This window comes from Denticeps clupeoides, chromosome 18 (assembly GCF_900700375.1).
Source record: "Denticeps clupeoides chromosome 18, fDenClu1.1, whole genome shotgun sequence".
Taxonomy (NCBI): Eukaryota; Metazoa; Chordata; class Actinopteri; order Clupeiformes; family Denticipitidae; genus Denticeps; species Denticeps clupeoides.
In genome coordinates, this window is record NC_041724.1 from 18624556 (window position 1) to 18649013 (window position 24458).

The 24458-nt window shown below is 40.3% G+C and overlaps 1 protein-coding gene across 4 annotated transcripts in view; it reads right to left on the reverse strand.

Annotated features, from left to right (window-relative positions):
* The window catches only part of nlgn3a (neuroligin 3a), a 121310-nt gene extending 97073 nt beyond the window's left edge, over positions 1-24237 (reverse strand). For all 4 annotated transcript variants that reach the window (XM_028959833.1, XM_028959831.1, XM_028959830.1 and 1 more), the window contains exon 1: positions 24100-24237. The gene's annotated coding sequence lies outside the window, so the exon portion shown is untranslated. The remainder of the gene's footprint in view (positions 1-24099) is intronic.
* Positions 24238-24458: the final 221 nt, after the last annotated feature.

Here is a 24458-nt window from a genome sequence, read left to right on the forward strand (position 1 = left end):
GGACCCTATGAAATCCGTTTTTTCAGTTTTAATTCTTCTGTTTTCAATTATAAACATATTTATTCACCTACAAACTATGTGATTATGGAGTGGGTGGGGAAAAGTAACCTGAAATATGACAAATTGCTTTTATTCAATGTTCAAAGTGCTTGGGCATTTACATATAAATAATATGTGCATCTCATACAAAAATCAATTTCACAATATTACACATTCTTCCTTTTGCAAAATAAAAGTACTTCGCGTTTGACCTCAACATAAAAAACGTGTCTGTCACGATGGCTGGACATCCAAGAAGGACGCACGACGTCATGAGACAGCGGTTTAATACAGAGTAGACAGAGTAGAGTAGACATTGTTGGGGAACAATGACCCAACGGACATGAAACTCCGGACCCCGGAGTAACCCCTGCTGGACCGGTTCGTGACAGTATCAAATAAATAAAACGTTGTGTTGCTTATTTTCTCTGTTCCTGATATGAGTTATTGCCTGTAAGTGGTCATCACATACGTTCTTACAAAAGAGATCTTCCCATTCATCAAAAACTGTTTCGGTATCGTTCCGCTCTAAACTTAGAATTTAGAGTCGAATTATGTCAAAATACGTTGCGCATGCAGGGAACCGATCGTGCAAGTGTTCCAGGTTCGGCACTGACAACCTCTTCGTCATTGCTGGAAACAGTGATTCGCGCTTTCATTACAATCCCGCCTTGACTTCTGTAATTATAATTAGTACAGAACTGCACGTTTTCTCACTGGTAAAAACAGGCAAGCCCTGATCTTACCCTCACTACACTGGCTCCCGGTCTGTTTTATAGTCTTTTATCTTTTCTAAATCCGTTCTTACACTCCATCGCGTTCTCTCAGGTCTTCAGACCAGAGACTATTGTCTGTTCCTAGGTCACATTACAAGCACAGTGGCCACCCCACGTCTATGGAATGACCTACCAATCAGTGTCAGACAGGCTCCATCAATCACTGTCTTTAAATCTTGTTAAAAACTCACTTTCCTGGTAATTTAACTTATTTTTTGTACAGCACTTTGGTCAGCTCCTTTGCTGTGTTAAAGAGCTTTATAAAAAAGTATGGTATGGTATTGCTGACCATGCATTTACACATTTACATTGTGTTGGTGTGTGAACATTCTGCCGCCTTCAGCAGCCAAAAAACGGCAGTTATATATAATTCTGTGCTTTGTAGTAGATTCCGATTTACTTGTTGGATTCCGCGATTCCGTCCAAAACTCCATTTTGGAGTGTTTGCGGTAGATATTCTGCCATGTTCTTGTGTTGTGATGGTAGGTCCTTCCTTGCATGCTGTCCCATTGTATATATCCTCCTGCTTGTGTCTGTAGTGTTCCTCCTGCTAGTCTGTGGTTTTGTTGTATATAGCACTCTGTGGGGGTGGTTGTGGGTTCCCCTAACAACTGTTTTTACACCTCCAGTTGTTTGTGTGTGTCTAAGTCCCAGGTACCCTTTTTTTTCATCTGATGCGGGAGCAGCTACAGGAAGCAGTGCAATGGTGCGGGAGAATAGTCACCAAGAAAACAGTTGGTAACACACTACGCCATGAAGAACTGAAATCCTGCACCCCGCAAGGTCCCCCTGCTCAAGAAAGCACATGTACAGGAGTGGGACAAAATCCCCCCTGAAATTTGTGCAAACCTTATGTCCAACTACGAGAAACGTCTGACCTCTGTGATTGCTAACAAAAGTAAAGCACGTTTAGCACAGGGATCCAATACTTATTTCATTCATAAAAATGAACATGAATTTATAACTATTATAAACTATTTTGAAACGATTTTTTTGCTCAAATGAACCTACCATTGAAATGACAAGCTGATCATTTCTTTGTTACATTTACAATATTCATCAGACGCCCTTATCCAGAGCAACTTACAACCAGTAGTTACCTCGTGGTAAAGTGTCTTGCTCAGGGACATAATGGAAGTAAGTGTGGTTTAAACCTGTGTCTTCTGCTTCATAGGCGAGTGTGTTACCCACTTACAGAGTCAGCAGGAGATCAAATAATTATTTCTCCCACTGTACATACATTTTTTACTTTATTTTCAGTCAGTGTGATTAAGGTTGGAATACATATAATAAACACTACCATTATTATTTTTTTTTTTTAATGAATAAAGAAATGTTGTACTGGCCTGGCTCATTCTATGATACTGGTGTAAAAGAGTTATCTTAAAAATGACAGCACATTGAAATATGCTTTTTAATGCTCTGACACAGCTAATTATCATAAACTGCAATCTGGAGGACACCAGGAATTTAGATATTTAATGACCAAACAGAAACAAGACGCTATTAGGGTCATGATCAGTGGTCAGGTGGCTGATAGATTATCATATTATCAGCACTACCACAGTTACATAAATGAACACATAAAGCCTAAATACAGTAGGGGGACTATATGTCCATTATGTATAAAACTGACAAAACAGAGAAGAGACATCAGAACATCTTCAGTCTCTGCTGTTATTGATCCAAGTACCAGAGAAGTTCAACACCGTATGTGCAGTGTATAACAAACCAGAAGATGTTTTACATTTTAGAACCATACCAATCTGACAATCTCAAGCGGCTGAGTGGCAAAATGCCAAGAGTGTGCAAAGCTGTCCAAGCAAAAGGTGGCAAGAATCTATCATAAAAAGCATTTTCTCATTTGTTTAACACTCTTTTTAACTACATAACTCCATATGTTTTTCTTCATAGCTTGGATGTCATCTGTGGAAAAAAAAAACTTTTGACTGGTACTGTACATTAAAAATACACTGAATACACTCCTTGCCACTTCATGTTGCAGCCACGTTCTGATTGTGTTGAATGCTAAATCTGAGTTAATAGTGTGTAAAACCAAAAATGAAAAATCTTTGTTTTTATACTGATCCACATACTAGCTCCCGCTAGACAAGCTCGGGAAGAATATTCAACTGAGCTAATCACTCTGCAGCAGGCAAGGGAGCTTTTCCAAAAACCTGCTGGGGCACCTTGGAGGCACTCTGTTATATGCTTGCTATGTAAACACTGTTAACTAGGGCTGAGCGATATGGCCTAAAAATAATATTGTGGTATTTTTAAGTATCTCCACAACTTTCCTCTATATCAATGTATGACTGCAAATTTTTATTTCAGAAAATGAATGATGCAAAAAGTGCTTGCCCACCAGCACCAGAGCTGGTATCCTGAACTGAGCTGATGCATGCTAGACGAAGAGCCAGAGGGTCGGTGGGGTCATGATGCTCGCCCATTAGGTGAGAACGCAGCTTTGTAAATAGCCATGCAACTGCCTGTGATTTCATTTTAACAATCAGGACTGCAGAATTGATATGACTATTCTAAGTGCAATCTGGCATTTTATGACAAACACTTAATGACAGCTATTATTTGACGTTGAGATAGCACAGTGATGATGTGTGAAAGGCGGTCACAGCATTCCACACCATCCATTGGTTGTATTTGTTGTTGAAAATTTAAATTTAAAATTTAATCAGGGGGTTTGGTGTTCAGTTTTATTGAACTTTGTCTGATTTGAGAATATGCAGTTTGGAGCTGCATACCCAGATGTGAACTGTAAAAACCAAAGCAGTATTAATAGCATGATTTGTCTTTGTGCCTGACTTGATCCAATGATCCAATTCACTAAGAGCTTACACTCACAAGCACCATGAATCTGAAATACCAGCAGATCTTCATGTGTGCAGATGTTTACACTGTGTTCCTCAGTTCAGTGTTAAAAATAGCTCAATTTCATAATGACAGCAATTAGTGCTGTGGCTGCAACAAGTCTGGTGTGAAAAGTCACTGAATGCAAACAAGAAGCAAATTAGCTTCATCAATTATCCATAGAAGCAAACATTATTACAAGTTACATGTGGTTAAATGTCTTATTTTGGCTTTGATTCCCATAAACAACAAAAACAGGGCTGGTTATTTACATGCAAATATCTCGGAGTCACAGGAAAGCAACGGCAAATGAGAGAAATCTGAAGTGCCATTGTGTGACAAGCTGGAATGTGATGCCTCACAGTTCTGCTCAGAAAAATGTGCGATAAGACTCCATATCTCCAGATAGACAGAAGCACAGGGGGAAATATTTCATTTAATCTCAGGCAGTCCCTCCACTGCACAGGGTGCAGGATGAGCTGTTCTGGGCGCCATGTGAAGAAATTTGAAATAATGGCTCCAGTCATGTGCCTCATTATAAAAATAAAAGATGCTGCAAATACAGTAGCCCTTGCAATATTTCAACTGGAGCAACAAGATGATTTACATACACCTTTCAATGTAAAAATGTATACTCTCAAAGCAATGATTATCTCTACTGTCTGAGCTACAAAACTGTCCCTGTAACAGTTTTAAACATGCATTATAGCAAAGTTTAGTCTTAATTCAAGATTAATTCATTTCAAAACTAGTTATTAGTTTAGGACTAGTAATTCATTAGTTTAATCCATTAAATGATCATATCTCAAATGCATTTTGCTGACAATGATCAACTGGTGAGATGTAAAATCTCACTCAGGATGGTGGTGACTCTATAAGACACGGACTACACAAGACATCTAAAAGTGTCCTTTGGTTTCTGGAACAAAAAAAGCAGCAGCTTTTTTCCAGCAAAGTGCACAGATGCTTGAGATCTGGGCCCTAGTTTGACTGTGCATCTAAGGAAGGAAAGATGTAAAGGACATGGCAGTGGTAGCACTTTTTTGATGCCCAGAAAGGACTGGTATTCATTTCCCCTAATCGGATGAAAGCAAAAAATTATCAGTAAAATGATCAGTGAAAAAAGACTGAATAAAAAATGTACTGAATAAAATGTAAAAAAAAATATATACAAAATAAACAACTATTCTTGAACCTTTGTGCAATCCAGCAATCCAGTACTATCAGGAAATACTGCAGGTGGTGTAGGTGGAAATATTGCACTTTTCATTTCAGACTCAGTATGATGGAAATGGATTATTAGGCCAATATCAACCCACCTTATGTAGATATGTTTTTGCGAGCAGTAGTTGTCCTGAAGTGAATATCATACGCCTGGGTCTGAGGCTCTAGGAACCAGGCTGGACAAGTGCCGCCCGCGAGCTGCTCTAAGCAGCTGTCACTCTGGGTCATCCAACCACTTTAGCTGTCAAGGAACTAGCCTTTATTCCTGCCTCTTTTATACAGAGTACTGTATGGTAATACCTGCTCTGGCACAGCAGCAAGAAATAATGACTTGGCCCTTTCCCTCCGAAGACACTGAAGCGGGAGATCTGGAAAATATGGAATTATGCATACAACCTGAAGGGACGTGTTTATCGGAGTGGGAGGCGGGGAATAAATCTGCCTTCTATCACATGGGTGGAGGATTCAGGCGCCAACACAGCGTGAGACAGGGGGCTGTGCCCAGCACTTGAGCAGATGTGCTCCCTCTCCCTCACAGTATCCTGCTTTTCTAATCCGGCCTGAAAGCCTATCTTGGTTGTTGAGCCCCTTCTTGAAATTGGCTTGTGGTGGTAGTCATTGATTAAAGCAGTGTAACCCAGTTTTATCAGATATTCTCCAACTCAGCAGACCTGCCAAATCTATTAGATAATGCATGGCTTGTCCTCGTTCAGTTCAAATTAAAAAAAAGAACTGAAAAGGAGCTAGGACCCATTTGTGTTAAATATGTGTCCATATGCTTGCCGCAGATAAAAAGGTTAGCCCAGTAGCATTGAGATCAATACGATCTTGATTGGGGCTTTTTTCTACGTGTTTCAAAGCAAATATTGTCGGCATGACCTGATTTGATCAGACGTATTTTTATGAGACTGCAAAGCATCTAGGAAAGTCCTGGATTTGTAGAGCAGGAAATAAGGCGTGGCACTTCAGCCGACGTGTGATTAATTACTGCATGAGCAAAGCACACCAGATACTTTGGAATAATCCTCAGAGAGGAGGGGGCGGGAGTGGACGAGTGATTAGAAAGCAGCCCAATGCCTTCTGTTATATCCTACGTCTGATTTCATCCCATTTAATTGGTTATGAATATATATTTCACCAGAAATGTAGGCAAGACTTTTAAGCACGGATTCAGAATGTCAATTTAAAATGTTATGAGCTCAACTCTGAGCAGAAATCAAATGCAACAATGATAATTTAACACTTCTAATATTTTTCAATTACAGCATTGCTAAGGGTTTACATGTGCTGGATTCTGTAAAGAATGAATTAACTGGTACCAGCATTTGCCATAGGAAGAACATTGGTGCATTCTACATTTCCAATAGACATTGGCAGCCTTACATCAAATAGTGGTGAGCATCCTGGTTCAACATACACAAATGCATGACATTTACAGCATTTACCAGGCACCCTTATCCAGAGTGACTTACAATCAGTAGTTACAGGGACAGTCCCCCCCTGGAAACACTCAGGGATAACTGTCTTGCTCAGGGACACAATGGTAGTAAGTGGGATTTGAACCTGGGTCTTCTGGTTCATAGGCGGGTGTGCTCATTTATTCATTTACTCACCACCATGCGTAAATGAATGAATGAATGAATAAATTATAAGTAATTAAATGAACAGACCATAAAGTAAATTTCTCCAGAGTTGTGCTTAATACATCTTTCAGTCTTTCCCTTCTGTTTTTCTGTAATTGGTCTGTAACCAACACTTTTCATTTTCACTCTTTTTTTTTTTAACACCTGTTCTTAGTTCCTCACAGTTCCTTAGTCTCACCTGGCCTCCATGCACTGACCGATAATGATAATGCAGAAATGATATAGACCATAATAGAATAAGGCCATGCATTTAACCATAAGTTTTTAACCAAAAAATAATTTTCTACAAAATTGTTCAGCTCTAATCTAAATAGTCCCCCTGTTCATAGTTCAGAAAGATATTCAAGGTTTTGATTTTCACACATAAGCTGCACGAATACTATATTCAAAAAATAATATTAAATCAAACTGGTCAAATATTCAAACATCTGTTAATACAAATGTTAATAAATGCCCTCCCATTAACAGCTGTTCCCACAGGTTCCTTACACCAGGAGCAGCAATGTGTTTGCTGACATGAAAGGGTTAATACAGATGTGCACACACCCCGTGCTGTGATGCAAGTATAATGTAATGGCTTTATATAAGTGGTGGGGCAGTGGTGGCCTAGCGGCTAAGGAAGCAAACTCGTAATCTGAAGGCCACTGAGGTCCCCTTGACCAAGGTACTGTCCTCACACACTGCTCCCTGGATGCCATCCATGGCTGCCCACTGCTCATCAAGGTGAATGCTTCAATGCAGAGGACGCATTTTGTTCAGTTTGTTTTGACAGTGAACTGGTTGCTTATTGTTGGCAGTATATATGAAACATAAAGTGATAACTATAGACCTACTCTTCAGTTTGTTAACAGAAATAATGAGGTATAGGTACAAGACGCGTTATGTGGTGGTAGTAATAGGGCCCTATGAATTCCACGATGCGGAAAACGTCGCAACAAATAACACTGAATCCTCGCTAAAACATGAATTTGTGTATAATTCGTGTTTCTCACTGTCATCCTGACTATCATCTGGACCACTTGCTTGATCGGTTCCGTGCATGCAGAACAATAATCTCTTTTTTTTTTATGACTCAGAAGAAGTTAAATTTCATTATTCAACTTTTTTTGTTCGTATTCCAGTTCTCCACAATGTTTATTTGTTTGATAAGTTTTTTATGTTGAGGTCAAATATGAAGCTCTTTTATTTTACAAAAGGAAGAATGCATATTATTGTGAAATAGGTCTTTGTATGAAATGCACATATTATTTACATGTAAATGGTTTACAAAAGCAAACAGTTAATGTCCAAGCACTTTGTTAAACGATGATTAAATGGGATTTGTCATAATGCAGGTTATTTCTCCATAATCACATAGTTTTTATTGGAATAAATATGTTTATAATGGAAAGCATGGAATTCAGAAAGATTCAAATAGAAAAAATAAGACCTAGTGGGTAACACTAGTGCATAAAATAAACCTATTATCTTCAGTTTTAAATATATGAATTAATGGGTTTTTTGTCAAATATCTGTATTTAAAAAACTACAATACAATACTTTCACTTACTATTTATATAATTATAAAATAAATAATAAAGAAAGAAAGAAAACCACCCTGAAATGAATGAAGGAGAAAATAAATAAATTTATACTGCAGAGTGCAGTATATAAAACTATGTACAACCTTGTCCCCATTCGGCTCACCACAACCACACTACATAGATATAACTGTAACAGAGGTAGTACCCCTAAATTAGGTAAATAGGAGATAAAGGGTTGCCAACAACTGTACTGTACATCCTCTCAATGTGCATTTTATTTTTTCATGTTTTAAGAAAAACATGACGTCTCATAGAAGGATATTTAACAGACTTCCAATGTAACAACAATAAACATCTTGCTAATATGGACTTGAAAGCTATAAAATCCTTTTCAGTACAGTTAAGTGCAAGTGAGCCATCAGGAATCCCAAATATTGAGTTTGGCAGTAGTCAATGTTTAGAACTGCTATTTAAGGTAAACACACAATTTAAAAAAAGTTAAGAATACAGTTAAGAATATTCATTAATCATTTAGAAAAGTAATACATAATAATCAAATGGAATTAGTTCCATTAATAGTAACTGAAATAGTTACACTACCATTACATTTAAAATAGGGTAACTCATATATTGATCACCAATCAGCTCCCCTTCCTCAGGCCACTCGACTTTCACAGTCTCTTCAGCCACCAGAGACATGACTGCAAATGGTCATCCCCGTGATAACAACTGTAAAATTTCAATATGTTCCAACATATTTTCCATTGTAATCCTCAGAAAAGGAATTCAGAGGTTGGTGGCAGGCTGGTGGCCTTTGTTCTACTGCAGTGTCACATATAAAATCTGCTGCTGTCCTCGGTGGCCCCTTGGGCCCACAAACAGATGACCTGGCATGGAAGGTGCTTGTGAAATGCACGACTGCACTTTTATTTTTGTTGGTCTGTAGTTCCTCCTCAGCAACCTGTGATTCCTTAATTTATGACAATCTAGTTAGAAACAACATGGCAGAACTGGCACAGGTATGATCCAATCGTGCCAAAAAGAAGCTGGTGTTTTCCTCCAACCCAGTCTGTTCCGTATGCAAGATTCTTCCTGCTGCAGAACCTGTACTTGCGCTGGCACAGAGAAAAAGCAGGGCGGCGAGCGATCTCCCTCAGGAAACGTCACATTTCCCACAGCCCTCCCAAAGAGGGAGATGTCCCACGTTTATTCCCATATTACACACTAATCATCATTTCCCCTCAGTGGCACGGAGAGAATGGTAAAGAAATAAAGTGTTCACCCCGGGGGCACCTGACATGCTGAACATATCCGTCGCCCACTTTGGCCTCCAGTGATTCTGTGGCTGTGTGTTTCACTGAGCCGGATTTAAATAAGGCATCGCTTTATTAAAAAAATTAACGTTTTCCTTCCGACTGAGTGACTACATAAAAGAAATGTGACTCACTTTGTGATTGTAAGAGGGACGATGCCCTTGGACATGAATCAAGGTGGCGTGGCACCAGTGCTCATCACGTATATTCATTCTGACAAGGCAAACTCAACACACGACTCAGTGAGCAAAAATTCAAGCAAAACCAAACACAATCAGGAATATCAGGGAAATATGCACTGCACTGAGGTGCAGGACAGAAGCATGACCAGAATACAAACAACAAAAATGCGTACTATTTAATAACATATATATTGTGGGGAAATACTGCAAAAATCTGAGATGGTGTACATTTGATTCAGTTTTTATGGAAGCATGACCTTTAAGTGTGTATGAGCGTGTGTGCATGCGTGCAAGCAAGCATGTGCGCAATACATAGAACGAAAGAGATTAAACAAATCATGCAGATAATGAGAGCAGAAAAGATAGCAAAAAAATAACTACACACTTCACATCTTAAGAAAAAAATATCCTCTAAATATCCTAACCTCAAACAGCAGATCCTGGAAAACCTTGTTCCCTTACTGTCATCCCTCCCCCACCTTCTTCTACCAGGATTCCATCTCTGGAATCTCCTAGGAAAACTGCCCATAATGTCTTTAAGCACCTGTGCTTTCTTCTGTCCAAACAGATGGTTCTCCACACCCAGTCTGTTGAAAGGATTTAGGGGAGGGAAATGGACGCTGAAATACCTAATGTCCTAAAATTATGAATTATAGAATAAACTAATCAAAATTAGCCACTTTTCCACACAGTTTCCCGTTTGTGTTGTAATCCCTGCAAACTATTCAGATTCTGTAAAAGCTGTAATTAACATTTCCTCCCCAAGAGCCAGAAACCTGGGGGCTTCTAGTTACCCCTGCCTTCATTTTTCTCCTTCACTCAGGCCATCGTGGCACTGACCCACAACCACCAATTCATCACGGGAGGCATCTCGGCGGTGGGAAGCATGCTGCTATTTTTGTAATGACCTCAATTCTGAGGAGAAGCCACACTTCAGCTAACATCTCCTGAGCATTGAGACGATTTCAACAGAAACGCAGAATGCTTTCCATTACAGCACCTTTACCCTGCAGACGTTCTGTATTTGTTCAGTGTACAGCAAATTTCACACATTTTAGATCATTTTAGTCCATACCACCCTTATTGACTAAGAAAGAAATTGCGTTATCTAAGGTGGTCGATATAGACCGCAACATAGAATACATAGAATACAAACAGTGAGCTGTGCAATTATCACAAGAAGTCGTTTTCAACAATGAAAGAAGAATGATGCTATGTCACCCTTAAACTTATTGGGTTTTCAAGAAGATATAAGTCTCTGCAGGTCAGGAAGTGTATCAGGTTTAATCTTTTGTTGAGGATCAAGGTTGAAGATCGACCAAGCAAAAACACATCAAGCCCTTCAAATGTGATATTCTGCAGTGACATCAGCTCAAAATTGGCAGAAACCAGTGGCACCCAGATACACATACACTACTCACAAAACATTTGGGACATTAGGCTTTCAGTTACAGCTTGACAACAACATCACATGACTCCAGCCAAGGTAGCCCAGTCTCCAGCAGACGCTCCCTGATGATGCAACCTTGATCAGCATTGTCGTTCATGAAGATTAAATTAGGCTTGCAATGTTCATGCCTATATGAATGATGTTATTCAGGTAGTATGGCCTTGTCACTCTACCATTCACAAAGTATAAGGCAGTTCTGTATTGACTCCAACACCATTTCTGCATTCATCAGAGAACAGTTCTCCACTGGTCACTTGTCCGGAGTAAATGCTCGCTGGCCCATGCCTGTGCCTTGCAGGTTGTTTAGCATGCGGACCATGCATATATAAGCAGTTTTGACACTTAGGTGCCTCTCATCTCCCTTAAATGCACCATAACTTTTAAGCAAGTTGTGTAAAAGAACTGTAACACTGAGCAATATCTAAGACATGAAAACAAGGCCAAGTGACTCAACTATGCATAAAAGCACTGGGGTGCAGAAAAATGGCGAGCAAAAACACAATATCTTTCAGTCGAAAAAAGCATTTTTTTAGCTGAAGCCCTGGAGAGTGGTAGCCCACAATATTGAGTGCCTACAGGCAACAGAGAAGCATGCTGGAGGTTCCTTGCAATGCATTTCTGATGGAAAATATAGGCATAATATTCACCATAATGCATTACCATTAGGTAGGCACTGTGTCACTGGGAGAACCTAAAATGTAATTATTTATTTTGCAGCCACGGTGGTACCACGGAAATGCAATCAGCCCTGCCAATGTCATTAAGAACTATCTTCAGCAAAGAATGAGGAATCCTGGAAGTATTGATATGCCCCAGAGCTCTGATGGGATTTGAACCTGGGTCTCCTGGTTCACAGGCGAGTGTGTTACCCACTAGGCACTACCACCCTTTGAATTAGGGCTGCATGATTTGGGGAAAAAGACATATTGCGATTATTGAGATCAATATTGCGATATGGGATTGCGATATGATAAAGGACACTTGCTTGTATATCAATGAAAAGTCACAAACTAATAGTGAAATGTTTAATTTCAAAGTGAAACATACAAACTACTTATAACAACCTGAAATGCCCAGTGCTTTCAAAATGCAATATTCTACAAATATAAAATAATCACAAAAAAAATAAAATAATCACAAAAAACTCTTTACATTACTGTCGAACGACAAACCCTGGTAAGGCTAAACAACTGTTTTGATTATATTTGATTATATTATATATAAAATCCCATATTATAGTTCTTACGTTTAACCAAAACGTTGTTTGGAGGCTGACTTGAACACAGGGATGCATAGCTTTGCTATCTTAGCTAAGGTTAAGATTTGTAAACTGAGGTGAATTTCTTTAGGAAACCTTCAAAGTCAACTAAACAGCTAAGAACAGTCTAAATAGTTAATGCCTACGTTTAGCCAAAATGTTGTTTGGAGGCTGACTTGAACACAGGAATGCATAGCTTTGCTAGCTTAGCCTAGCTTAGCTACGGTTAAGACTTATAAAACGGGATTTTATAATGGCCAAATATATTCAAAACAATTGTCCCGCTTTACCTATGAAATGTAATCCCCCGGGATCTGGTTTGGAGCGTACAGCGGTTTGTACAGCCCCAAGCAGCACAAGAGTGAGGCATTTTTTGCACTTCTCTCCATAGACATGTATATGCTTCACGCCACTGCAGAGCCTATCGCAATATGGCGGCGACGTTGACGTACGATGCAGCTCGTCATGCGCCGTCTACCCATATGTCTCTGAATCGAAAGTCATGTGACCAAACACGTCACATCCGACTGAGATGTGAGACATGAGATGTGAGACTTCAGTCAGCTCGCCAACTTTGAGAGAATGAGAATGGATCGGCAACATATCCGATCCAATCCATGTACTTATCATTTAAATCGCATCTTTTTGCGTTCATGTAATCGCACAGACTGACATCGCGATTACGATTAATCGTGCAGCACTACTTCAACATCTCAACTGCTACACCATTCTACACAATCAAGAGGAAATGTGTAGGAGTGGACATCATCTCTCTGCATGGATCCTGGACTATCCCACTATATCTGGAGAAGGTGTGGGTAGTGAGTGAAGCTGTCATCTTGCATCCCATCCATGACACCATTTCAGTCAGCGGCTTCTACATCCTTATGGTGTAAAGGAAAGGTCTTTCCATCCTGCCGCTGTCAAGACTCTAAAATAGGCATCATTAAGGAATCACTTACACACGCACACACACATGCACACAGATACATATATACACATATAAAGAATAGCATCTGATAGTGCTGCTCTGACCATGCAAATTTATAATAAAGGTTTATCTTTTCTTTTTTTAAGTTAAACGACTGCCCAGGAAATCATTGGCTGTTCTCTACCCTCTCTGGATGAACTGCACAGCTCTCGCGGCCTCAAGAGATTATAGAATATCATAAAGGACTCCTCATTTCCACATCATGACCTGTTTGTCCTGGCTTTACCCTTACTCTAACTCACCCTTTACTCTAACTCACCCTTTAATTAAAATTGTATTTTTGGTATCATAATCTGTATTATATTTTAATTATATTTTGTATTATATAAGTATATGTCATTTTTTTTACACAGTACTTAAGATACTTCTCTGGCTCAGGCACTGCACCTAATTTCGTTGTACTTGTTACAATGACAATACAGATATTCTGATTCGGATTCTAATAAAAATAATATTATCTGTGCAGATGAAGCGGAGGAGCAGTGGTTGGCTAAGGAAGCGGATCCGAAATCAGAACATTGTCGGTTCGAATCCCGAAATGCCAAGGGGCCGCTGAGGTGTCCTTGAGAAAAGTCCCCACACACTGCTCCCTGGGTGCTCTCATGGCTGCCCACTGTTCACCAAGGGTGATGGGTTAAAAGACTTTGCTGTGTCACCACGTGCTGAGCTGTGTTTCACAATCACTTCACTTTAACATTTTCTTTTTAAAAGAGGCAAAGTGTAAGTGTGGGCAGAGTTACCCAATAGAGCAATGTAATGTACATGTAAAGGATTATAGTTTATTATCAACTATTATTAATGTTAGTATGTTAGGAATCCGTGCCAGCAGGAAACAAAGGACGCAATTGCACAATTTACGCAGACACAGAACACAGGGACTGACAGGGTCAAGACACAACCAGGGTAGCTTTATACAGAGCAACACAGGAGCAACAAAATGAATCTCATAATCGATGCATCGCGGTGCAGACATGGAAGAATGTGCATTGATGCAGTGCAGAATATAATCAGTATATATAAAATGAAGTTGCTTGGTGATTTTGTTCCTGGGAAGAAAGCGCAGCGGTGGGACATCGGGGTAAAATCGAAATCTGGCGCAATGGCCGAAAAAGGAAGCGAAACATGCAAAAGCATAAACTGACCCATAGACATGTGTCGTTCGACCAGAAGGGAAACATACACAAGGAGAGAAGGCCACATTAATCAGGCAGCTACTGGCCATCACAGCAATGCATTAAAATCTAATTAGAAAGTAGTGCCGGTAGTGACTGTGGCTGCTTGATTCACAAATTATCCACCTTAATATAACGCAAAACATTCCACCTGTCCCACATTGGCCTTGACTGATCAGAAAGAACCTGCAACATAGAACCAACTTAGAACCATAAAACCAGGTGGCGGCACTATAATATTAATTGCCATTTAATTGGTGAGGATGGACATAGAGAAGTGTCATAAATGTATCCGGTCGTCTCATGTCTGCGTCCTGTCCCTGTGTTCACCCTTCCCTGTATTTATATAGCAAATCTCTTGCTCTGTTAGTCATGTGTTTGCGTCCTCTTTTTCCCTGCCCAGCACCGATTCCTGACCAGAAGAATCTGGGCACAGATGGTTCTTTAAGCCTGATGAAGGAATATCACTGGCCAGCTCGGTTTAGATAAAAATAGGCATTTGTAGTTGATGAATGCTGGCCTCAGCCTTACACAGTCCCTATAAATCAACTAGACAACAATGATTCATCAATTATTCAAGTGAAATTCCTGATTATCTTTATATGTTCCCATAGTTATGATACAATGATTTGCAGAGATGACTTAATGAGAGAGGAAGTGTCTTATGCCGAAATGTTATGCTTTTTAAGGAAGACAATTCTCTGTTAGCCATGTGAAGTGAAAGTGAAGTGATTGTCATTGTGAAACACTGCAACACATGGTGAACACAACAAAATGTGTCCTCTGCATTTAACCCATCACCCTGAGTGAGCAGTGGGCAGCCATGACAGGCGCCCAGGGAGCAGTGTGTGGGGACGGTGCTTTGCACCTCAGTGGCACCTTGGGGGACCGGGATTCGAACAGTCAACCTTCTGATTACTGGGCCGCTTCCTTAACCGCTAGGACACCACTGCCCCGCATGTGCCCCCCATGTGAACTGTGGGAATACGATATGCAGGGCATATCATCACTCCATTGTGCTGAAAGTCTTATTAAAACCAACATATTCCAGATCCATGGACACATTGCTGTTCTGGGTTCAGGCTGAACCAAAACTATAACTACTTCCTTACACTGTACAATATAATAGATATGGCAAAACATGGCGCCCACTCATGTGTGATACAGGAGTCCTACAGGCCATCTGTCTGTTGACAGAGTCACAACTGCATGCTAGTATCTTGATGTAGCATCATAGTTTGTTATTGAAAGGGAAAGTATGGTTTAAAGTTCTCTCCTTATAAACACAGTCATTTTGGCACAGTAAACTGACACAGTCACGTTCATTAACTATTCATCAACTATTCACATGAGCTTATTTATGGTAATTTGTTTATGTGACATGAATATATTTTATAAATATTTTGCCAATTTTAGCACATTTAAGAACTATGAATAGTTCTGACTGGGGATGATCTGCACATCCATGTTGTTCTCCGGTGGTTGTCAGGAATCAGCAGCAATGGTCCAAGCCACCATTCATTGCTAGCTGCAGCACATGTGCAAATCAGGCCTGAGTGTGAGGTGATCCAGGAAAATGAATGAGCAACATCAATGTTACCAGTGTTGGCATGAATGATGGCAGCCACTTCTCCTGATAGCCCCCCAGGTCTCAATCACATTGATGAACTCTAATCTCCAAGGGTCTCAGCAGTGTGTTGGCCAGCCAAACGTCTGATTTAACCTGCCAATCCTCATCAATGTAGCAACTGTCTTACAGCTGTCAGTTATAAGAGCAGGTCCAGTCACAGGCGGCCAGCAGCTGATGACTGCAATTTCGCTTGCGCCTGCTCTCAAAAAATGTGCTTGAATGTGATTGGTGTAGCTCAGTAGCTCTTGAAGGTCATTGCGTGGAAAGCATACAGTATTCTCTCACATTTTACACACCTATGTGATTTCCTGGGGCTTTATGTCGTACTGCATCTGAATCAAGAAGAGCAGTGATTCTGTACATGAATAGAACCAGCACATAAAACCAAATGCTCCAAACCAAACGCCTTTTAGGAATCACACCACATGACTCCGGGAGGCAGCCAGAGAACGCAGAGGAAACCAGCCACACACACATGATATGTGGGGTATTTCTTATATGCAGGACACCACTAGATGGGACCAGCCAGCGGCAGAGCAGGTTCTGGCGGGACAGAGGTGAGGTAGGGCGGAAGACCCCCGACCAACCATAGAGATCATCACAAGGACTTGTTCTAATATAGGTAATGCTTCTCAACAACTATACTCTCTCTTCACAATGTGCAGGCCTTCAACGCTATTACTTGTGTGAATATATAGGTTGGCCTAGCGCTTCCTTATACTCTGTGCAGATAAAGTGGAGGAGCAGTGGTTGGCCCAGAGTTCTTTTATCAGAATCAGAATATCTTTATTGTCATTGTAACAAGTACAACGAAATTAGTTGCAGTGCCTGAACCAGAGAGGTATCTTAAATACTGTGTAAATATATATATATATAGGTACATCGAAAAAGAGACAGCAGAAGAGCCATAGGGCACGCAATTAGTTAATATTGGTGATCGCTATTTGTTATGACTGAACTCCTCAATGCTTCTGGAGGTGCTATATTAAGTTGGTCATAATTTACTTCGCGGTGCTGCTGTCTTGAAATGCCTTTAAACAGTGGCGCTGCAGACATTGCAAGTAGCCATGGAACATGTTGGTGTAGGAAGCGTGAAATAGCTCCATTCTGACATTTTATTGCATGCCATGTTAAACCTATGTTCACTATTGCTTAGCAAAATATGCAATTACACCAGTGCATTGAGTATGAATAATTGAGGACACACGTAGGGTGTAGTGCATGCATTTAAAAACAAAAAAAAAACCTAAAACTGAATCCTACAAATAGATCAGTTTCATTAATTTGTGAAGTTATTGTCTCTTGTATCAGTACACCCAGTCTTTTACATTCAGGACCCAGTCTTTTACATTCCTACAATTTATAACTGGAAAACTGAGAGAAGGATATCAGTTGATGATCATTTGCATCTTAATTGGGGTTTATATTATTTATTATTTAATCATACTTTTTATCTGGAAAAAATTATATTCATTTGTGTCACCAGTCGTCTTCTTTTTCCCTTTTTTAAAATGAATCACTGTCATGGTTATTGTTCAGGCACTGATTCCAAATCTACAGTAGACTGCTGTTGAACTGGTATGGAAGAATTATTAGGTAAAGCTAAAACCTTGATTTAGAAGATGAACAAACACAACATTTATGTGGCTCTGTGACTATCCGTCCATATTCATCTGTTCAGTTTGCATGGTCTTTAGTTCTAGTTTCCCTGCTAAATGGCTTTCAAAGAAAAAACAGAGTAGTCATTCCTTTGTGTCACAATACAGAAAGTCAGCCTACTGACACAGATGGTATGTGTCTGACTCTTTCACAATCTGCTGTGAAGAAAAGCAGCCAAACTGACCAGATATACATTTCTAATATCTTTATTGGGTTTTGGGTGTGTAGACCTGTAAAGATTACATGGCACATTAAAACAGGACAAAATCACTCATCCAGATTTTTGAGCCTTTATTTTGAGGCATATAAAAAGCATCACATAATAACTACATCTCTAGTCAACAGGCTTTGGAACACTACAACAGAACAAACAAATTAAATTTCCTTACTCCCCGTATTAATATTACTCATATTAATGAGTACTTAGTGCTACTCAAGGTCGTGGGGACTCACCCAGGGCAAGGTGCCAGTCATCTGTAGGGTGCACACACACATACACACACTATTCACTAACACACTGACACCTACAGACAATTCAGAATCTTCCAACGCTCTCTCCACCCTGCAAGAACCAGGGAGCAGTGGACCAGCTAGAGGAGATGCCCACGCTTACCATGCTGGAGCTGCTGTGCTGGCCAAATTCAGATGATCTGTGGAAAGGTCCATGGAACAAAACTGGCAGAGCTGCGAGCCTCAGCCCAGACCAACCAGACAAGCTTCAAAAGCTCAACTCCCTGATGAATTAGATGACAGAAAAGTGCATCGACAAAGTATTGCGCAAAGGCTGTGAATACTTATGTACATCTGATTTCTCCGTTTTATTATTTTTTGAAAATTTGCTAAAACTCAAGTTAACATTTTTTTTTAATTGTCATAATGGGTTTTGAATTTAAATGTAGTTAATCCATTTTGGAATATGGCTGTAATATATAAAAATGTGGAAAAAGTGATTTTCCAGATGCACTGTATACATAGGGTAATTACTTCTGTTTCATATTAGTTGGGGACCGACACTCCAGCTGTGATGGGTCTGACCTGTTACGGCCCATCATCATCAGACACACTGCAGTTCCTGGGTGCAAATTTAAATAAACACCAGCTGTTGGTAAAGTGGTGCTCGCCTCCATTCATCTGCAGCTATGATGTAGTCGTTTTCTCCCCAGCATAAATGTGCTCAGAAATATCAGAATCTGGAGTCTGCATTGCAAGCTTAACCTCTCACTGTCACAGTGCTGTCCTGTTTCTGTAACCTGAAACACATGTTTCACAATATGCTAGTGCCACCATGCCTTGAGCTAGAAGAGTTTACACAGTAAGACATGGAAGTCTAATGTCCTCCCATGTCCTCTGCAATTTGGAGGAGGCTCCGATGAAACCTTTTACTCAGGATCAACTGACATAAGGCCAACAACAAAAACTCACTCTGTGACCAGGCTGTGTGCATTCTCATTCAAATATTCTTCACCAAATGTGTGTACCAGAGGGCCACAGTTTAGAAATCATTGCTGTTGAACATGGCTTACAGAGTATGCATCAAAATTTTCTATATGGATAAATTGTCTATGCAAAAACAATGGCAGATATTTAGCTCGATGTATTTTATAATTTTTTCAATGTTTACATTTTCATGCACACATAGAGTATATTGTGTAAAAGGCACTAAATGTGATAACTGTGTATATAAGCTGAATGCTTGTGTTTGTTATTCGATCATCTCTTCAGATGGCAGATCCTCACTACTTCCAGACTCATTTTACTCTAGTCAACTAAAGTCTAGTAAACTAAAAGTCTGATAATTTTAGTCCTATTTTAATCAAGGAGAACTGATGACATTTTAGTCAATGAAAATATAATTTGTTTAATAATGCTATTCTATTTAAATCAGCCAAGTAGAACAGGCAAAAATAAAATTTTCTTCATAATTAAAACAAGGTTATCTCATTTTTATTATATTAATTTTACCTTATTCTTGTTGACTCCAGAATACTCTACATCCATTCCAGACATGGATGATGCTCTGCTTTGTTCCATGTATTCTTTTCCACATCATTGTAAAGAAAGTGTGGTCATTTTCTCCCAGTCATCTGCTAAAGTACCACAAGTATCCTAAAGTCTAATTAATGTCACAAATGCATATTGAGGAAGTGACTGCATTTGTGCAACCGTATGGGAGATACCAACCACCTGCATGTCTCTGAAACATCTAACCCTAGTTGTTCTGTAGCAGCAGGTTATTTTGCAGCAGGTTATTTTGGTTGTCCCATAATTACAATGTTGCTCAAGACCAACAGTGGTGCCAGTGGTGGCCTGGCGGGTAAGAAAGTGAAATCAGAATTGGAAGGTTGCGGGCTCAAATCCGCAACCAGCAACTTACCACTGAGGTCCTTGATCAAGGTACCGTACCCACACACTGCTCCCCGTGCGCCTTTCATGGCTGCCCACTGCTCACTAAGGGTGATGGGTTAAATGCAGTGGACACATTTCATTAATGCCAAAAAAATGAACAATCACTCAAAAAATATCATATATTTTCATTCATTATGCAACATGGACAGATGAACACATTATGCAATCATTTCTGGAAAAAAGACGGGTGTGACAATTTCGTAGCGCAGACTCGCCGTACAGACTTTGAATGTGTGAATCCGTAGGTGAACCCTCTGCAAGCGTTGCCAGTTAAGGTAGAAGGCATATCAGTAGCACCATAACTAATCCATAATTTAAAAAAAAATCTATATTAAGAAGGTCATACAATTATGTAATAATAACAAGCCAAGCATTGATTGCATTAATGAAGATACCTTTAAGAATTAGAACACTGCTTGTAAATATATTTATGATAATTTTAATATAATTTACATGTTTATTAATATCATATATATATTAATTAATATAGAATATTATACTAATAATTATTAATTATTACAGTATATTAATTATTAACAGCTGAATCAGAACTCCAAGTCGAGGATGCTTTTTCAGTATTCAGTGTCACCACTAGCTAGTGCTGCTTGAAATTTATGTAGAGGTGTCAAGCAATCACGATTTTAGTTATTTTGCTCCAGATCACAATCAGTGGAAGGACAACTGAATGAATAGTGAAAGTGAAGTGATTGTGATACACACCACAGCACATGATGCACACAATGAAATGTGTCCTCTGCTTTTAACCATCACCCTTAGTGTGCAGTGGGCAGCCATGACAGGCGCCCGGGGAGCAGTGTGTGGGGAGGGTGCTTTGCTCAGTGGCACCTTGGTGAATTGGGATTCGAACTGGCAACCTTCTGATTATGGGCCGCTTCCTTAACTGCTAGGCCACCGTTGCCCCAGCTAGGGGGGGAATAGGAAAGTGCGTACATAATACTGTCACATGACTCGAGTGACAAGTGAAAATGCGTAAGTGGGTGATTCTCACACCTGACGTTCAGAGTTCAGTCATTGTTTCTACTCCATTTCCAATCTTTCTGTCCTGGATTCTCCTCCCCTCGAACGGCGCGCATCTAAGCGAGTGTTAACACCCGGTGGTGTTACAGATGTGGCTGCCCGACGCTCGCAGAATAAATCACGTCATCCGTGACAAATGCATTTCAAAATGAAATATAAGCAAATATGAATTATTGATTCATGTAATCTACAATTCACACACACACATTCTTTCATTTGTCTTTGACTTTATATGTTTTGTTCACTTTGTTTGCTATTTCAAACTAGGTTGATAAAACCTTTCAGCCTTCCACACTCAATAAACTATTAATGAAGTACAAGTAAAATTTGTATATCTGATTCATTTCTTATTTCCTGTATTATTGTATTTGCATTCTGTGCAACTGTGCAGCAGTCAGTAATTACTGATGCACCCCAAGATGACTGATGCCACAAACAAAACGGAGAAAAATGGTAATGCATATACGCACAATAGACTGGATAATATTAGTCCTTAAACTGGGAGGCTGTCCCAGAGCCATAGTGCAACCCATTGTGATATGTATTAATGTAATAAACTTCTATTTTATAAGAAACAGCCTTACACACCTAGATGGACTTATTGAATATTACACATTAATGTTCTATTATTGTTGTCATTTTCTGCAGATGTTCCATAATTACTGAAAAAAGAAAAGTCATCCTGCTGGTCAGTGGAACAGGATATGTGGGTGGATGGATGATACTCTTTTTCACACAGATTCAGCGAGATGCTTGCAAGGAACATTTTCATTCAGTTCAACTGGTTCTCATCTGATGCACAACAGCATCCTTTCATCGTCCTATTTTCAAAAACAGAAGACATGTAAGACATGTCTCTTCTTCACGATACACGATACACGAACTACCATGTTTTTATCTATTTATTCAAGTAAATCCTGAGCTTACACTTGCAAACGGTCCCCACATTCAGCACATAGCACATTGATTAGCACCCTTGAAAAAATAGAGTGCCACACACCAGGTCATGTGTAAATCCACGATCAATTACTTGTTATCTCTGGAAATATCTGAAGCCCCTTTGATCGTTGGAACAAGATTGTTAGCAGACAGACAGCCATTTTGATCCAAGATAAGTCAAACTGAGCTCTGCTGACCTGCTCTATTGATGGTAGCTCTCAGGTGGTTTGGGCAGATCATGTTGAGACCTCACTTACAAACCAAGAGGCTCACTTACAAACCAACAAATGCACCAAATCAGGCATTCAGGCATGTACTCATGGACAACATCATACATTCGCCCAATTGTTGAGGATATGCTGAAAGAAGACTTATCTACATCTCTGCAGATTCTGCTATTGGGCCTAAAATCACTCCATGGCCAAGGCAAATGTTATCAAAACTTCCAAGGGAAAAAAATGACTTGGTCATGAAAATAAAGAAAAGACGTTGAATGAGAAGGTGTGTCAAAACTTTTGGCCTGTACTGTAACGTATCTTTATCTTAACTTGTTAACTTGTTAGAATTTGTGTTTTTGGCTGCTGCAGTCCATTTCACGTGTTGAGGGGGCACTTTCGTACACACCAACAGCTCTGGCAAAGAGGCCAAAATAAATTACAGAATTCAACTCTTAGTGCTAAGTTAAGAGCTGAACAATACAACGAACAACTTTTATGAAGAAACAACACTTTTAAAAGAACCTGTAACAATAAAAAATGTATTTTGGAAATTAGTTGTTTGCATTATTTACAGTGACACGTAGCACAGTAATGCAAGAGTATCATGATCATTCAAAAAGGGCAATTTCCCCACATCATTTACTGATCACTCACTCATAGACATAAATGCAGATGTCAAGCTAGCAGGGCCAGATATTAAAATTCATTTGGAAGACATTGGAAGACATCTGCAAGTTTGAGAATAGGTGGTCGAATTAACTCCGGTATTGGCTTTCCGTTAAAACGTTTCAAAATTGCCCGCGGCTGGGGACGCACGTGGTACCAGGCCCAAACCCCAGGTAAATGGGGAGGGCTGTGCCAGGAAGGGCATCCAACATAAAACTTTTGCCAAGTCACTTATGTGGACAACCATACCGGTTGATCTGATGTGGCGGAGCAAGCGAAGGGAGACGATGACGAGTCTTTGAAGAAACATGCACATAAAATTGGCGAGCTGCAAGAAATGTATTCTTTCGATACCTAGCAAGACACAGACTTCCATAATGAATGTCTTCCTTTGCTTATGGACAGCTACTGGTCTTCCATAAAAAGTAGGTTTGTCCAAAATGTTGTAAGGCTTATCACTGGGAAGGTCTGAAAGACCACTATTCACCCCACCCTCTCTCCAGGAAACACTTCCTCTTTATTATTCCGTAGCTGCCACATGACAACGACATGGGATTAGAATCCAAGACAGAGATTTGCAGTTACAATTTGTAATGAAGCCATTCCTGTGATGATATAAAAACCCAGCATAATAAAGAGGTCATTACAGCTCAACACGGGGAAGGGGAATGCTGCGCCATGTCGTGGTGCATGAGTTTTTTTTTTTGTTTTTTTTAAGCCACCAGTTGCCCTGCCACGTATGTCCCGCCGTCGCCAGTCACCCTACTTCGGCACACATTGCCTTTTCATCCCCTCAGGCATTAATAAAGCATGCATTTCGGACTCGAACCGAGTATCTGATGAGACAAAGAGGATCCATTTTCTGCACGTTCCAGCTTTCATCCACGGAGACGCAGGGACAGGGACAGCGACAGCGAGCTGCGGGCCGCCATGCAGCCGGAGGCACGACGTTTAACTTTAAGGAGCGACATTTACTCTTCCTCCGGGCTCTTACCACAATCACCAACGCGACACGCCGCAACGCGGCCGCTGACGCACCAAGTTCCCCACGACAACGGCAGGGGTTCAAATCAGTCAGAAATGCGACGAGCGTCGTGCGTGGCTCACCTGCCCCGCTCCACCGCCACGTCCATCCCTCGTCGTAATCCGACATCAAACTTCCAGCTCTAAATCTGCAGCCGGTGGCGCTCCATCGTCCGCATTTCCGCCCCTCCTGCTCCTGCTCCTGCTCCTGCTCCTGCTCCTGCTCCGATACCGATACCGCGGTCGGTCCCGCGTCGGTCGGTCCCGCGTCCGGTCCTCCAGAGCGCGCAGCGCGCACACGCCTGCGGAGGCGCGCGTTGCCGGGGGAACCAATAGCGAACATGGAAACACGACGATCGTGCAGTTTGCAATTTGCGATAAAGTATTGATCGCAGCATGGTTTCTGAAGAGATATGTGGTGCAGTGACGTGTCGTTTTTACAT